This window comes from Chiroxiphia lanceolata, chromosome 10 (genome assembly GCF_009829145.1).
Source record: "Chiroxiphia lanceolata isolate bChiLan1 chromosome 10, bChiLan1.pri, whole genome shotgun sequence".
In the NCBI taxonomy this organism is placed as follows: Eukaryota; Metazoa; Chordata; class Aves; order Passeriformes; family Pipridae; genus Chiroxiphia; species Chiroxiphia lanceolata.
Window position 1 is genome coordinate 10,656,474 of NC_045646.1, and position 18,161 is coordinate 10,674,634.

Genomic DNA, 18,161 nt, shown 5'->3' on the forward strand with positions numbered 1-18,161 from the left:
GCTGGTGGAGCTAGAAGGAATTGAGTGATCATAATGTTCCCTCTAGATTTAAACCATACACACCATGAAATCCACAAATCTATGTATGGATTTTGACACTTTGGAAGTGAAAAGCTGGCACATTTAGCCTGTCCCACTCACATGATGCACCTTGAGGTAATAGAAAAGTGTGAAGACCTTTTAAAAACTTTCTTCTTTCTCCCCTTTTACTCCAGGAGCTGTATAGTTAAGTCAAAGACAGCCTTGGGTCAAGTCCTGCCCTGGTTCTGTGCAGAAGTCCCAGTATATCCCAAAGACTCAGCGCACTTTAAATATACGTCAAAAGTAGCATGTGCTGGCCAGGAGATATTTTACTAAGCGGTCCTTCAAATGAATGCAGTTTTAGTTGTTTTCCTCGGTTGTTTGAGGTCACTGTTCCTCCGCCCTTGTTAATAAAGATGTGATTAATGACTTTTGGCAAAGCTGCTGCCTGAAAGAGCCAATGCTTTAGGAAAAGCAAAACCAGTTTTCAGGTATTTTCTGTAAGGTTCGTCTCAGAAACACACAAATACATTTCAAAGCATTTACAAAACACACTGACGCCTCCTTCACCCCATCTCCACCCCCCTGCAGACACACATCACCATTCATAACCTGCATAATTCTATTCCATGTACCTGGAAGAAAGCTCTCGCCGTGCCTTCAGTTGGAAAGGTCCCCCTCTGCACAGGCACCAGCGCAGAGCGGTTATCGCAGGGCTTCCTGGGGTGCCCGTGGTGCAGTAATGGCTTTGTGATTGCTCTCCCCAGACTGAACAGTACCCAAGAGCCCTGAGTGAGGCCCCAAAGTCCCTCTTTGAATAAATCACAGTGGTGGGGGAAGAGAAATAAAAAAAAAGAATTGAACTTGTTTCCTCTGAGAGTGCTGGGCTTATGAGATGAAGCCTATTTCTGCAAGCAGGGAGGCTCAGAAATCCTGGTAGTTAAAAGCAAGATGGCAAAAACTAAGTCTCACAGCTGGGCCCAGGATGCTGCAGCAGGGATTTGAGGAAAAGCACCTAAAATCAGGGTGTTTATGAGGAGGGCAGTACCAAATGTAGCAATCTAAGCTGTGTTGTCTCTGCTGAGGACCCATTTCTCCTAGGCAGGTCCTGTTTCTCACAAGGGTGAGAAATTTGAATCTGGTGGTTAAAATCTTCACATTGATGGGGAGTAATCTGCATGATGGGAGCCTGTGCTACTTTTGAGGATGCCACAAAGGATGTCTGAGAGAGGGCAAATCCTGCCTGGGGATGGGGACAGGGATAGGGATGAAGATGTGAAAGGCACCTGAAGGCCTGAAGGCTCGTACGTGGGGTATCAAATCCATGCTGTGAACTAGCACCACAAGAATTAGGACCAAATCAGAGGTGGTAATGTCTTGAACCAGGAGCATGCAAGATCCCCGTGCTGCTCTGATAAAGACCACATCAGCTCCTTAGTCGTCCATTCTGACCCTTGTCCTGCTGGAGCTGAGTTCTGAGATGTGAGCCAATCTGCTTGAGGCAAGTCCAGCCTCAGTGGCAGCTGGATGGAGAGCTGGGGATGGCTCTGAGGCACCTCACAGTGTCCCAAGGGGCTGCTTTTGCAAGGGGACAGTTGTGCAGCTTGGCATTAGAAAGTGTGAAATGTGTGCCATGAAATGTGCTGAGCCCCCAGCACGCAGTGCTTGGCAGAACCAGTGTTTTTCCAGCTGCAGGAAGCTGTGCTGGGGAGATCCAGTTAGGATGAGCCTATGACATTTTATAATCAAAGGGAAGAAAGGAGTGAGGGCTCCAAATTGAGCTTGTCTCCAAAGCGGAAGGAAATCCTTTGAATTAGGAGGACACTCAGGCTAAAGGCTTATAAAGAGATTCCTATTGCTGTGACTTTCTCCTGCAGGCGCCAAGGTGGCTTAAAGCACTGCTAAACTCCAGACAAGCAGATGTGTCTGAGGGTGCTGGCCATTGGGTTTCTGGACTGGCCCAGTCCAAGCAGATGGTGAACTGGCAGCACTAACAATAAGATCCCAATCCATACGCTGAAGCTTCCCCAAAATTCCTGTGGGTGGCTCTAATTATAACCTGTGTCCTACCGCCTCCCCTTTCTGCGAGTAGGAAGGAGACAAACTTTCTTGTTACTCTAGCTACCTGCCCGTTACCAGGTCGAGATTGCTCGTGGGATAAGGGCCTTCCACTTGTTTGTAGTACTGATGTCCTACTTGGCAACACGTGCCTCATTCCTTCAACCCTACAAAGGGAAGAGCCCCAAGCAAAGCAGGTTTGCAGCTGGCTTAGCAACAAGGCTGCTTTGCATTCCTGTAAATTTCCAGGTTCAAGCGCAATTTGCTTCTCTTTGTTGCCAAGCCAAGTGGACATGTAGCCCCTCTCATCTCACACTGCTGAGCCTTTGGGAAGGCTGATGGGACCTGAGAGCAGCAGTGTCTCTGAAGGCAGGCACAGGGCTGCAGCTTGGCAAGTGAATCAGCAATGCAGAGGAAGGCAACCAAGAGCTGCACCATTTGCCCACCTCCAGGCTTCCAAAGCTAAACAAAAGCTTGCCCTTGGGGTCTGAGGTGAAGACGTAAGTACAGGTATAGATCTAAGTCCCCAGGGCTAGTCTGATTTATTTGGCAGACCAGACAGCCAATACTTTCAATCTTGGATCTGGTGACTCTTTTCAGCATATGGCTTGTTCTCAGGTTCCCATTACTTTATTCCATGTATGGTTGGTGTTTCTTCATTGTTTTCCCCTGTATATGATTGACATTAGCAGGAAGGAAATGTGGAAACTATAGAAACTGTTCTCCGTGCTGAGGGAAGGTGCCTCATATTCTTCTGGACCTGACCCCATTGTTCACTGCTGCACCCGCAGGCACGTTCTCTGCTGTGCACTGGACCGACTGGGGCATCCTCACTCAGGCTGGGGCAATGGTCACCAAGCAAGCATAAAGGGCTGGACCCATTCCCACTGGAATCTGCACCCTTCATTTGATCAGGGGAGGAATTGGGCCCCTAGTTATACTGTATAAATAGAAGGATTTGATTTGAGGCAGATGGATATCAAGTTGTTCTGAATTTTCCCCCTCATTTCATTAGTGAGGTGATTTGTGTTACAAGGAAAACTTGTTCTGAAGCTGTCATTATTTACCTGAAACACATCTGTGCTTTGAAGTAGGCTCTGGAAACACAAGCAGAATGAAATTGCCCATAAAGCAGAGGTGGAGTGCCTTTTTCTGAGGTTTGAGACTGTTGGGTTCCCTCTACACTGGAATGCAAAATTAATGCCCTAAATTTAAACACTCACTAAGCTTTTTTTTTCTTTTTTTTTTTGCATTCGTGACTTGAGAATGAATTCAGTCGTAAAAAGAAATGCAACTGACACTGTTGGCATGCAAAGCAACCATTGTTTTTGCCAGGGGGTTTCACTTGCACGTGTGTATGTGTTTGTCTGCAAAACAGCTCAAGAGTCTTCATGGAAGACTCACATGGTGAAATCTTGGCTTTGGCTGCCCAGAAGTTACCATCCACTTGTGGTCCTCAGTCCCCTTATGGATCACCCATTCCTGCCCAGAAGGACTAACTCAGCTGTATCCATTTACAAAGACTTAACATCATACAAGATCACTGCAGTCCCAAACCACTAAATGAAATAATTTAACAACTAACTTTTTGGGCTGGTAACTTATGTGAGCTCAGACACAGTGTGCAGATTTGTGCATTCACCTTGTTTTGCTGCCCTGCTTTCTTCCCAAATGAATGGTGTGATAAAAGTAGCAGCAACAGCTTAGTGCACAGAACCTAAAAAAAGGTGTTTGTTTCCATTGCAGTGCTTAGCTCATTGTTCCTGCTACTCGTCCTGTTGACTGCCTGATCAGGAAGGCCGTGTTCTCAGCAGCCAGGACCTCCTGCCTGCTCCCCGCTGCTCCGTCACCAGGTTCCTAAATTAACACTTTTTATCTCCAATGCTCTCTTCTCCTTTTTTATTGAAAGAGGTAGTTTTTTACTTCTCTCATAGGGATGTGGTGGAAACCTGTAAAACCTTTGAAAGCTGCTTACAATTCCTCAGATGGCAACAGTGAAACACACACTGGTACAATTGGCAGGAGATATAAGGTTGCTGACTTGCCAGCTCTCATGAATCCGGCTTTCTCCCTACATCTTCTGGCCACTGGAGAGTTAACCAAAATTCCCTTGTATGCTGTACTTGAATGAAAATGCCAGCAACTCTGCCATGATAATATTTATATCTGAATCATTTCAGACAGTCCTGGGATGAATGAGGTCTCACAGAGATGGAGGTTTGCTTTCTACTTCACTATTTTTCCCTGGTGCTGCATTTTTTCCCCAGAGAAGTGAAATGCAGGAGCCCCTCTGGACCCTGGGTGCTGCCAGCTCTCCAGGCAGGGTCCTTGCCTACCTCCCCTGCCTCCTGCAGTTTGAGTACATGAACTCATATTGAAGGGCAAGAGATATGAGTCTCCAAGCTCGACTTCTGTGCTGTGTGGCTTCCTGAGAGCAAGCACTGAATGACACTCTCCAGTTTTGGTTGGTTTTTTTTTTTTGTTTATTTTTAAAATTTGCCCGCCAGATCTGGAACTGAAACCATCAATTCATTTCACTGACAATCTCATTCTCACTCAAGTCAGCAATAGCTGCCTCAGCTAGCACCAGGCTTCTACCCACTGAATCAGCTGTCCTAGCTCCTATGGGAATGAAGATTTGTGTGTTGCGATGTGAGAGAGGTTTTTTTATTCAGAAAACAATGTAAGAAGCTTCCCTAGACACTCCACATCTTTATGTCCTTGGAGACACATTGATTAAGCCTCCTGTCATCTGCTGAGATGGAACAGGGGAGGGGTGACAGTGGGAAATGTGGGGAAGGTCCACCTTAACAGGAGATTTCCCATCCTGAACCACATCAGCTGATCAGCAAATGACTCCCACTGTTGCCAGCTATGCCATTTCGAGATCTACTTCCCACATCAGGGAAGTAGATCATGTTACTGTCCATTTCCATAACCCCATGTCACATTGGCTGTGTTGAGAGCACTGGAAAAGGATGGGGATCACAGGACGATGGCCGTGGGAAGCAGCTCTGTTGCGTGTTCATCTTGGTGTGCTGTGTCAAACAGGGACGGTGCTGCCCCGAGCTCCAGAAACCCAAACTCTCAGTATCTGTTCTCGTATCTTTCAGAGCTGAACCAAAGTCCACAGAAATCAATGGAGTTTTCACACTGGTGACCATGAGTTTTGGATTCAGTTTCCTGAGATGAAAGTGCTAGGAACAGGCAGGAAATTATCCACTAGGAAATCTGTTTCAATCATCCATTTTTATGGCAGATGCTTTGGAAATGATTATGTGCGTGTAAAGAAATATGGCCTTCTGAATTTATTCAGGCTAATTCTGAGTGAACCCAAAGCACTTTTATACTGTTTGGGCTGTGTAAAGAGTCTTAATGCACACAGAAATTAATTTACAAGCCATTTAATTCCCCTTTGTTCTGCCAGAACCATAGAAATCAGAAAAGCCTGGGGTTTTGTATTTATGTGTTGGTCAAGAGTGTGTTTTTCTTTAACTGCAGCAGTTAGAGTGATAGAGTGGGTATCAGAGTGATAGGCAGACAGAGCGATTCCCTAAGGTGGATGTGGTGATGGTTTTATTCAAGTATAATTTATCCCATTCTTCATAAAGTAATAAGCCCCACACATATAAATACCTTTATAGCATTACAATTCCAAGCACAGTAGGGAAGTTTCTTCCTTTCCCACACACAGACACAGGATTACAAAAATGCTGAGGTCCAAATCAGCAAACATCTCTTCGCTCCATACTGTGGGATAAGTTCATAAGAAAGCAGTGGGACAGAAAATTCCACTTTTGACAAAAATCTCATTTTCAATGGCCTTAACAAACTTTTCTTACCTTCTGTTTGCTGGAATTTCTTGTTATTTGCCACACACCTTTAAAGATTTCCAACTGACATCAGTGGGCTTGAGTCTACCTTCAGCTACCTCAGAGGGTTATTGTACAAAGAGTTTTCTCATCCCCACCACCAACTCAAGCCCTGGAAGGGCCAAGCAACTCCTCAGACAAAAATAAGTTGCTGTGTTAAGGTTGATCTCAGCCACTCTAAAGCTCACTTGCTCACATACCTGCAAAACCCTTAAAAATGGCAGTTCTGATGGATCTTCCTTTTCTTTTTACAAGGATTTCCCCACTGATATTTGTTTCAGTTTTGGGCCAAATTTTTTCTCTCCCTGATTTAAAATTAAAACCTCTTGGCATAAGAAACCTTTATACTTTTCTCCGAAAGCACTAAACCTAGGTGGGTTCTGTATAAATCACAGTATCAGAGACAGCCATGATTTTGCTTATCTCTTCCTTGGAGGGTAGCGTTGAGGGGGAGCTATTGAAGTTGTCTTTGGCTACTCCATGCTGGAGATCCCCTAGGTTTGAGTAAAAAAACCAGGGTTTAGGTCTGTCTATGCAGAAGGACAATAAAAAGTTCATCCACGAGATCTCCACATCATCTATAAGCAACTGCACGCTCAGCACTGGGCTCAGGCAACTTCCAGCCCCTTTACAAGGACGGTGAAACACCAGGTGCATCAGCCAGGACTAAGCAAGGCTGCATGAAAAGCAAAGGGAGACCACAGTTTTGTCCAAACAGAAGTAGAGTTCTGTTTCATCTTCCCACAGCCCTCACAGTTTCATCACCTATGTGGCTGTTTTGGGACAGCCTCCCCAACCCATCTGAAAGGGCAGTTAAAATGTTACTTTTGTTCCCCACTGCAGCATCTCCAGGCTTAGGACAGCGCCAAGCCCATTCTTGCCAAAAGGCCTCTGTATTACTGGCACATGGCTGGTCACCAAAATCATTCTCCCTGTGTTCCCTTAGCCTGAACGTGCATTTATGGTTGGCCTCAACCGGGAGATATCTAGTACGTGGTTAGGGTTAGGTGCCTGCTCCAGTTCCCAATCAATAAAGAGATATTCACCATGTGAACCATGGTGCTACTCAGTCAAAACCACTCAAAATAAAAGCGCTGTCTACTAACAGTGAGAAGGATTTATTTGGTATAACTTACTTGGCAAAGAATCCTGCACTTCAGATAAGTTTCAGAAAACCATGACCTATTTCTGGATGACTTATCACACCCACATGTGGCAAAATTCCTCCAATAAATCAGTTGTGGTGAATGATTTCAATGTTTATATTATTATTATTATTATTACCTGCTTTGGCTACCTTAAATGTTCTGAGACAAGATGAAAGTACTGAAACTTCTAATGCCTCCCTGCAGAGTCACAATTGTAGGAGTGAAAAAGAGCAGAATGGATCAGTTTTTAGTGAAACCCATGGTTTATGTAAAGCATCTGATTCAAAAGCTATTTTCTATGTAGCCTTTTCTTGTGGACTGAAATAGTAGGTTGCATTCAAACTAGACTTTGAGCTCAGTGAAAAGGAAACACTGATGAAAATCACGACTCGAACACCCTTGCATCATATAATTCTATTTGTTTTATTAGTGAGATTCAACCTAGGCCCGACTCCACGGCTGTAGGAGGAAACTCGGTGTAGGGCAGAAGGCCAGCCTCAGGCTTAGGCAATGGCTGGACAGCAGTCAAACCTATGGGGTGGAATTTGGACCAGATCAAAATCCATGGGTACTTCGCCATCAGCTTCTGCAGGCCCAGATTTCACCTTAACGACCATTTCAAGGGCATCTCTGCAGAAAGGAATATCTTTCTGTTCTTAAAGCAGGCATCTGTTGTAGAGTTCAAATTGTCCCAAAGACAGCCCCCCTTTCACCTTTGCATCCAGCCCAAGTGACAGAGAGCAGACATACACCAGGTGCTGGCAAAATCCATGCCACACTTCTCTGCATGTGGATGGTGGGGTTCCCCTGTGTAAAGACACCTAAGCACAATTCATGATGTCTTTCCTGGCTGCCCCAAGGGTTTGTGTATCATTTGCGTGACTCTTGGGTCTTGATATCTCTGCAGCAATTGCAGCTTCTGAAAAACATTTCAAACATTCCTGCCTGGGAGGCTTTTGGTTAACAGGTCATCATCATTTGGGAGAAATGAAGCTACAAGACAAACTCTACGTGCAGTGAGTGTGCACACGTGCTTGTGTCCACAGAGCTGTGGTGGCACAAGCAGATACCCCTGCAGAAATCACTGTCGCCCTCTCATCTCTACAATCTCTAAATAGCTTCCCATTTTCAATATATGAAAAAAAATATTTATAGGTATCGGGGAAGTGGTGACATGACCTCAACCTAAAATACCTTGCAGCAGAAAAGAGCTGTGTTGTGAGTGCTGGACAAACCCCACGATTAGGTCCGGATCTGCTCCTCATGTGATCAATGTCACAGTGCTGGAGGTGCTCAGTTCAAGGCAAGGCTGTCACCACACCACGCTGTGGAACAGTGCTGATGAGATATTGCTCCTTAGGAGAGGATCCTGGCACAGAGCAATCACAGCAAAAAGATACCTCTCTAAGGAGGCTGAAGCCAACACCTGAGGAGCAACACAATGGTCATAAAAGATGCTCAGCCTGGAATGCCTGATAAAATATGGATCAGTGTAATTGTTTTTTATGTTGGTGAAGTATATAAAAAAGGAACAGAGAGACTCTAAGTATTGTATTACCACTGCACCCTTCAGTGGCTACAGCTAACAGCTTATTTTTATTTCCATGCTGACAGCACCAGCCCAGTTGATTTATTTTCTGTGCTATCTTAAATATCAGAGGAGATAGCATATCCAAGAATCCGAGGCACGGGATACAGCAGATGAGCTCGATGCATGCTTAACCAAAGCCTTCTCTTGATTCACTTTGACATACCTGAGTGTTTGCTAAGTGAAGCTCTTCAGAGCATCTCCGAACCTGCACCACCAAGGGTCTTTGCATGTGGCAACAGTGATTTGCTGCCGTGGCTCAAATAAGCCACAATTGCACTGATTGTTTCCTACTCCCTTTTCTTGAACTCTTTTGTCGTATACTTAAAGAATATTGCTCCCAGTTAAGAAATGCCTGTGATTAGCAGATTTAGATAGAAGATTGGTTTTCTATTACTTGCCTTCTGGTGCTGAGTTTTTGTTTTTGTGGGGTTTTTTTCCCTTTTAATTTTTTATTTATTTTTTATTTTTATTTTAAGAAAGCTGAGATTCTCATGTAATCACCTGCCTTCAGCATCTGGGACTTAAAATACAGGACCAAATATGGCTTGAAATGGAAACAATGAATGATCAGCTTTTTTCACATGAGTAGTCTCTTTGAAGGCTAAGTGTCTATACTCATGAGCAGAGTTACATGTATATATGAGAGCTTGCAGAACCAGAACATGAACAAGGTATAAAACTTAACTTACTCTAGAAATACAAACCTTCTATAAACTTTTTGTTTCATAGTTGGGGGAAGTACCCTTTTTCCTAAACTAAACAGACTTCTAATGTTTTTTTCCTTTTCCTTTGTAAAAATACCTGCTTTGATACAGAAGTCTTGTAAGCCTTACTGTTTAAAGTCTTTCATTAAATGTTTCAGTAAATATTAAGTAAGCTTAAGGCAATAACAGAAGTTTATGACTTTTTAAAATAACTTGTTCTTTTTCCTCCCACATTATGCTGGGTTGTTTTTTTTTAAAAAAAAAAGTCACAAACCCTACATCTTGATCTGCTCCAGTCTAAAGGTTTCTATTTATAGTTTTTGGTTATGAATGTTTTTTCCTATGAAAAGGTCAGACCTCGCACATATACAATGGTGGAAAGCCCTGCTTATTAAAAAGCAGGCAGATGGATTTGTTAAAAAGAAGTCATTTCATTATGCAGCTGCTTTGAAAGGCTGCTTTAGCAGAAACATCCTCATGCTGCTTTATGAGAAAAACAGGTAAAGGAGTTCTGTTTTGCAGCTAAGTCATTTTTCCTTTCCAAGCCTCCATCCTCACACACGTGGCATGTTCTTTACCCCTATTTACATGCTTTGTCCTACACCCCCGCCACCCACCCACTCACACTCCCTTGCCCTATTTTTCCCCGCCCTTGCTGCCCTGGAAAGGCTGGAGGAGGTAATGCTGCCCCATCTCAGTGTATCCTGCACAGACAAGTCACCCCCAGACTGCTACCCAGGGCTCACTCAGCATCAGGTACACTCAGCTTCTCCTTCTCAAAGCACTCTTGGTCAGCACTGAAGCTTGGGGTAGCCTGGGAGGTGTGTCCTGGCCCAGGGGCTGGGGTCTGCAGGCCAGGACCACACCTGGCTGAGGCAACTCCTGCTCAGGGTGACCTGGGAAGAGTTGGTATTGACAGGCAGATGTCCTTCACCAGCACCCAGAGGAGCTGCACTGCCTAGCACAGGGCATTGCTTCAGAGCATGGGATCAGGGGTTTCAGACCTTGACAACAGGGTAACAGCAACCTGCAACCTCCCACGTGATGACAACCAGCAGAGACCTCTCTCATTTGATGATGAAAAAAAAGAGAGGCCTTGGCTGCTTTGTTCTAGCCCTGAGTGAGGAGCTTTGATTAGCTGAACGAAAACCACTTCATCCCGAAAGCTTTTCTCTCCCTCCTTCCTCTCTGAAGCATCCTGAGCACTCCACACACCTGCAGCACCCTGGGGTGATGGAAACAGCACACGTAGCCCCACATTTCCTAAAAATCTGTGTTATTAAGGAAGACCTCTCCCATGATTTATGAAATCATAACCAAAATCCTCAAGTCCTTTAAATTACACTTTGAAAATAGCCACTTCTCTCTAATTCCTGGTTACCTTGTACAAAAATGGCCCCCAAGCTCTGACCAGTCTCTTCTGCTTTGAAGGAGCAGCCTGGGCAGGAGGGAATGGGGTCACTACTTAATGCATAAGGTGTCCTCCAGCCTCCAAGGGCACATTCCTGTCAGGGTTTAATTTCCAGGAGACCATTGTGATATGTTCACTCCAAAGGGCTTTGTCTGCACCAGCTCCTGCTCAGCAGCATCCCCAAACAAGTTGTCCCAGGGTTTTAAACTCAGGGACCCCCTTGTCCAGGAAATAATTTGCCCTATTAGTGATTCCACCATTACTGCTATGCATCATGTCACTCTTGTGAGAAAAAATGAGGATGGATTCACTGAACACCCTCTCTCTCCTCAGAATGGGCTCGGCTCAGCATCTCTGGGATTATTAATCAGCTTCTTCTGATACCATGAAAAAATGTTCTGGGTGCCTCCTCCACAGTGCCTTCCCACGGGGTGCCAGTCCTGCTCCTGTCTCACTTACTCCATGTGAAGTGACAGCAGTGGGAGGGTGGCCAGGGCTTTCCCCACAGGCACAACCTGCTCCAGGCAGGCAATAGGTCTGATCAGCACAAGTCAGCACCACTGCCCTCCCTGAGGATGTCGATGTGCGTGGGCAGCTCCTTCCACCCTTCACATCTGCTTCTGGGTCCATCAACACTCCACACGCAAGGTTTAGATGGTCCCATGTATATGCAAGCAGAGCTAAGCAAGCCTCCTGGTGGAATGATGTCTTCACCTGAGCTTTCAGAAGCAGAATCAGACAGTACCAGTCAAGTTATTGATGGAGAGATATGGCAGATTCCACTTACCTGCAGCACAGTATGAATATCAGCAGTTTCACACATGCCAGTTTGCCACCTGCTTACACCAACAAAGTGAAAACACAAATCTGCTGTAGCAATGAAACTCAGGATTTAGAGCTTAGCTGGTGTGTAGATATTTTGCCACAGGTTAATCTCACCCATTTTGAAATCTAATCCAGTCTCTGATGGGATCCCTTAGCAATCATCAGTACAGCTGGAAGGATGGCACCGGAGATGGGCAGAATGTGTACAAGGAAGGTAGAGCCCAAGAATCAAAGTGAGTCTGAAATTTGGAAACATGGAATGCAATACTAGCCTTCATGACAGATCATGTAGGTGTAATGTTTATGTCTTTATCTGCAGTGAAATCAATAAAAAGGTTTAGTAAGGCAAGAGTGGAAAACCAAGAAGAAACAGTCTTTACAGGTGACCTTTATGTGCTGTTCTCTTGACTGTTTCAGAGATGAGCTTCTGATAGCAATTCAACCCAGTGCAACCTGGTTTTCGCTCACCTCACATGTCCTGTCCCACTCCCAACTCCCAGGCTTCGGCAGAAGCATTAATCACTATAGCCTTTGCAAAACAGAGTAGCTAATTGCACCACAGGGCCTGACACATGAGCAAGGGGATACATCAAATTACAAACCACTGTTTCTCTAAGCTGCAACATCTATATGTGCACTGGGCTGTGAGTTACTCTGGTAAGAAAATGCATGTTACAGCTTTATAAAGTACAGGGCACATCAGTCAACATGGCTGTTAAAACTAATATTGCAGTTGTGGGGGCAGATGTTAAAATGCTCATATCTTTTATGGTAACCATATTAATACAAGAGAAAATCAATCTGTGATCAACCTATTGACTGCCAAGACTGCAATTGTCAAGATTTCCCTCCCTGCAGCACCACATAGGAGATAGTTGTGCAACCCAGCTTTGCTGTGCCTGGCAAACTTTCCCTTGTTCTGTGCATCCCTGGGACCTGATCCCCACCTCATGTCTCTCGGCATCATCCACATTACCCTGAATTGGTATCCTCATAACTCTCCGAGAATTAAGATGCTGTGACCAACTGAGATGCTGAGGAAAAGCACCCAAGTCTGTTGGAGAAAGGATTGTGGTCCTGCAAGGCTGGGAGAGGCCAGGAGGTGTTCAGTGCCACACATCTGTCTGTCCACCTGTGAGTCTGCAAACCAAGGGAAAGTGAAATAGCTCTGCCCACACCGCTGTCATCGCAGGGGGCTGGGGAGTGGGGAGGGCTTAGTAATACCGAGAACAAAGAAGTCTGCCTTAGTCAGATATTTTTAATGATCTCTCCCCACACAGGGCAGGAAGTGAAACCAAGGTCCCAGTCAAACCCCTCACCCGCACTCCCCCTTGGCAGGTCCCACTGTGCTGGTGCGTGGCAGCGGGTGAGACATTGTGCTTTCAGTCAGCATGGATGGGGTGCTGTGATCTGGGCCCTCACACTGACACCCACCACCCTCCCCAGCCCTGTACAGCCCCGTCTGCCCCCTGCCACCCATCCTGCCCATGATGGGGATGCCCAGGCAGGGATGGGCTACGGGAGGAGGACCAAGACTAGATTTTTGACCTGCTGTCATATAATCCAGGTCTCTTTCTGACCCTGTTTCCAGCCCAAATGGGACCTGCAGGGCCTGGTAAAACCTCCATTGACCACATGTCCCAATCCTCAAGGGACTGTGTGGACAAGCTGGTCCCTGGCAATTGCTCCTTTGGAATCTGTGGTAGCACTGATTCTATTGCTGCCATACTGAAGTCTGGCCTCCCTTTGGTGTTCTCCTACTGACTGAATAGCATGTGGTCGGCAGATTAGATGGGCTCCATCTGACCCCTGTGTGAATGCAGTCCTTTGTGGAGCAGAATGCAGGTGCTGTGTGATGTTGCACAGCAAGGACACCAAGGAGCTCAAAGCAGACACCGAAAGGAAAGGAGGGCGAAAAGCAGGAAACATTTGCTGCCTGCCGAGGCTCCCAGGTGGCAGAGCAGTCCCAGTGCTTGAGCTTTTACCAGCAGAGCTTGAGATCAACTGTCTCCTAGGGAAACAACCACTGGGACAAAGCACAGACTTGGTCCAGCCCCATTCTGTAATTCAGCTTCAGATGCTGAGGGTGGGCATCCCAAAAGGGTCATAAAGAGGTGGTGGTTTGGCCACCCTGGGGGCTCTGCAGGAAAGGTTACTGCAAGAAACTTAAAAGTAGTGACATCCTCCCATGCCAAAGCCCAGCTTTCAGGATCTAGATGAGGCAAAGAAAAAGATTTGAAGACAATTTTTCTTTGAGAGGCTGTGAGTGAAGACTATGGGATAGATCCTGACCTCGAATTCCCAGGAAGATCCTTGAAAAGTGAAATCACTTGAATGTAAATGGGCTAAGGAGGATATTGCATTGCAAGCTCTTCACCAGATGCTTCTTGATGCCTGTTCCCATGGCATTTATAGGAAGGGAATATCTTCACTTCCTATCTCTGTGCTGGACCTCAAACAGATGTTCCCATCCTCCCAGGTGAGACCCTGAGGGATGTCACAGCCACACTGGCTTCAGGAAGCCACAGCAAATTGTTCAGTGCTACTGTGCCTGGCAGCTTTGGGTGGTCAGGGTACATTTCTGCTGTGTACAAAGTGGCTGGGCAGAAGAGTCAGCTGGCAAACAGATTAGGATCTTGGGTCCATTCCCTCTAACAAGGACAGCTCAAGGGAAGTGACCGAACAGTGGCATGGTCCTCCCCTCCCATTAGCCTCGTCTGCAGGGCTCGGTCAAAGGTCTTTTTATTACTGTTCTCTGCTCCAATTAAAACATCCTACAGATTGTGCTTGGCAGACTCTCAACGGCATCCAGAACTAAAGCCTGTTAATGGGATACAATCAGCTAGGTTCAGGGCTTGAAGTAAGCCAGAGGGGTAGGGAGTGTTTGCCAGCTGCAGAGTGCCAAGTCCTATGGTCTGCCCATTTTAATTCTGGCTGTTAATTGCTTTCCAGAAGCACCCACAGGTCCCAAGTGACAATCAGAAGCCAGTGGCCAAAAATGCAAGCCCAGAGCAACAGGAAACCCAGCTTCAGAGAGCTGCATGGCCCCCTTGCACCTGGGGTGTTCCCATGGACCAGAAAAGAGCAGCAGGGGCATCATGGTGCCCTGTGCCAGTGGATTTTTGTCAAAACACCACAATGGCCTTGACTACAAAGTGTCCCCTGCCAATTGAGCATTGCTTATTGTTATCTAAGGCCTGCTGGGCATCTTGCACACTCTGATGGGATTGCTTGGGCTGACTGGGAATTCAGTCCTTGCAGGAGCTGTTGGAGATGCATCAGCTATTTTCCGATCATCACCACATCCCTGACGTCTGCAGAGAGCAGTGCTTTGCAGGAGGATTTCCAGCAGCAGCAAAGCAACCAAGTAGCATTTCTCTGGGGTGCAAAGGAGGAATTAGAAACAAACAGACTTAGTTGCCTCATACACTAAGAAACAGTGTCTGAAGTGATGGAAAGAGATCTGTGTCCATGAGTCGCTACATGACAATTGAAGCCTAATAATACCCAGAAAAGAGATATCTTAGTACCCCTATGGAAGGGGAGAGGGAAAAGAGTCACAGCCCAATTCCCACGTTATTTGGTTTGTGGGGAAAGCATCTAACACAGGGTCTGATGACCCCTTTGTCAGGTCCCAGGCAGGACCATGACCCCTTTGATAAATTTAGTCCTGCCTAGGGAGACGGAGACGAGCTGCGACATTGAGCTGTAACATGTGAGCATTGCTGTGGGAGAAGGAGAGGTCAGGTGAGCAGGGGATGCCCTGATAAACTCTTTGGTCCTGATAGATGAGCACAGGCTTGCAACAATGCAAGGGTTGGACAGCAAAAGAAACAAGCAGATTTGAATCAAGAAATGACCAGTCTGATTTCTTCACACAAGCTGAAAGGAATACAAGGCGTGAACCAGCCCCTGATGAAAATAACGAGTGATTCACACCAGTTTGGAGGCTGTAGGATCCAGCAATTTTCTTTCCAGATCAGCTGTAATGGCAAGTGAATTTGATTTTTACAACTCATTCACTTTCAATGACCTATGACTGTCATTAATGACTGAGCTAAGAACACAACTTTTAGATAGAAAAGTTTTATGTTGACAAGGGGGTCTTTGTAATTGCTTCCTCTTGTTTGTTTTGGTTTTCTTTTCATTTCCAAACATATACATTTTCCTTATTGTTTCTGACACCTGTAAGCAAAAAGCACAGCCTTGTGGATCTCCTGCCATTCCTGACCAATGTGCAGGGAAACGACTCTGCATGCTGTGTGGGAACTGTGCCAGCAACTCCAAAGATCAAGAAGGGAAACAGATAATGCAAATAAATCATAATGCAAATAAATCATAGGTACAATGGAAGACTATAGGGATTGGTGGCCTTAACCTCACCTAGACCAACAAGAATCAAAGGTTAATGCAGGTGTCACTTGAAAGGTAATTTTCTATTGATTTGCAAGTAGGTCCCTGACCTACTGACCTTTGTGATACAGGAAATGGGAAATCCCCTGGAGCAGCATATGTGCAGGCAAGTGTGTTATTTACTTTGGTAGTCCCTTTAGTATTTATAGGCCCAGGCAGGACCAATAGAGATAACCTAAGGAATGTGGTAGCCCTTGTAAAGATTTCTGTCTCACACTTAAATATTTGGGTAGCAAAATAGCAACCTTGATCATAATTTGACAGAAGAAAACCACAAGGGTGCTGCCTGATTTCTACATCCTCTTACAGGCAATAAAAAACACCTGTAAATAATTTCCATGCAATGCCTCAGGAGCTCCTTGCAAGGGTCAGTTCAAGACTCGCTGGACATGATTCATGTTGTACAGAGGTGTAAATCCATACACTTCTGCAGAGTTGTTCCTGGAGTGCACAGGGGTTGGATGAACTGGATTCAGGAGCACACATCAACATGGTGTTGCTGGTGAGGGCCACGGTTTGGGCTGGTCTGGTGAAACACCTCCAGAGGCTCAGCTCTGAGCACCAGTCCCTGGCTAGCCAGGTTCTCGAGTTTGGAGCCAGGAAACAACAGCAAATCTTCTGTGGCTTGGCCATAGATTGGAAACTGTGTAGTTAGAATTTTCCTTCTGTTTCTTCAGTAGGAAATACGGGATTTTTTAATGAAAAACTGAAAACCTCAAAAGGCTTAGCACAGAGAGATGGCTGCAGCACTCCCTGAGGATTTTAATTACATCTTGCTCTCCCTCTGCTTGAGCTGCTGTCGATGGCCTATGATTCACAGCTGATGGGAGAAGAGATAGAGTGCACAGGGAGCTTGCCTCTCTCCTGGGAAGCACGAAAGGGCGTAGGGCTTGCAACCTGAGAGTCAGCAGCAGATTTCCCAACTCAGAAAGATTTATATTTACAAATAAGAAGTGAATGTTTTCAGTGGAAGGATAATAAGAAAAGTGTTGGAGAAACAAGGAACACACAATTTTTGACCACATGCAACAGAAATGACAGGGTCACCTGCACATCCTAAGCTCACCTCTCTTCTCACAATTAAGTGTGTCAGAGTCTACCACACTTTTCAGAGCTATCTTCAGCAGCCCCCCTGCTCCCATCTCTGGTGCTTTAATGCTGTCCTGGGTACTCCCTGTGCTTGTCCAGTGTGTCTCCTTTCCATGCAAAGGAAGGGGTCACTATCCAGGAACTGGATCTGGGGTTGTATAAGGCAAAAGGCAAAGGAGATGGGGCTTCTCCTCCACAGGGTTTCATAGCAGCTGGGATGTGCCAAAGCCTGCAGAGCTGTTGCTGTCATTCCCCAGCTCCCCTGGGTATTGCTGAGAGCAAGACTCAGAGGTGGAGATGCTGCAGTGCCTCCATGGCCTGCTAGGAAACATCTGGATCAGGGCTCAATGGGTCTGCCAGCTCCAGGGGCATCCAATTCTCATCCTCCCACAGAAAGACTCTCAGATGTTTCTTTTCAGCTCCACTTCCCACACCCCATCCCAGCCCAATTCTCATTCCTGGTTCCTCTCCTTTTCCTTCCCACTCCCAGGACCTTGATCTCCCTGCCAAGCTGGGTCTCCTCCAGCAATCTACTGGCTGTCATCTTCTGCCCCACATGGCCTTCTGCCAGTAATGCATCCAGACTGCCTCAAAATTTGGGACACAGAACCTGGCAGTCGCACCTTGACCCACCCAAGCTGGGAGTCTGTCACAGCCTGGGGACCCAGCCCAGGTGTGACTCAAGCTGCTCGCTACCTGCCATGGCTTCCAGTCAGGCAGGTCATTATATACCCTGTGCTCTGGGCTGGCTTCCCAGGAGACTCAATTTCACACAAGAACTTTGGGGACGGTCTTGGCACGTCCTGGTGCTGGTTACAGCTTAAATCCATCCAGGTATTTCCTTACCCACTGGGAAAGCCAAAAGTGGCAAATTGGTGTTCCTGACTCCCTGTTGCAATGCACCACTTTATTCCCACCATCTGCTCCATTGAGCAGGTATTGCTTTGATATTACTCTTAGTAGAAACCAGGCCACAGATCAGGCACCTTCATGCTCTTTTGCATGGCAGTGCTGTCATCCCAAAGATAC

The 18,161-nt window shown here is 46.1% G+C and overlaps 1 long non-coding RNA gene across 1 annotated transcript in view; it reads right to left on the minus strand.

The window, feature by feature from the left end:
- Positions 1-18,161, minus strand: part of LOC116791560 — an 86,283-nt gene that overhangs the window by 25,186 nt on the left and 42,936 nt on the right. The gene's annotated exons all lie outside the window — the stretch shown is intronic.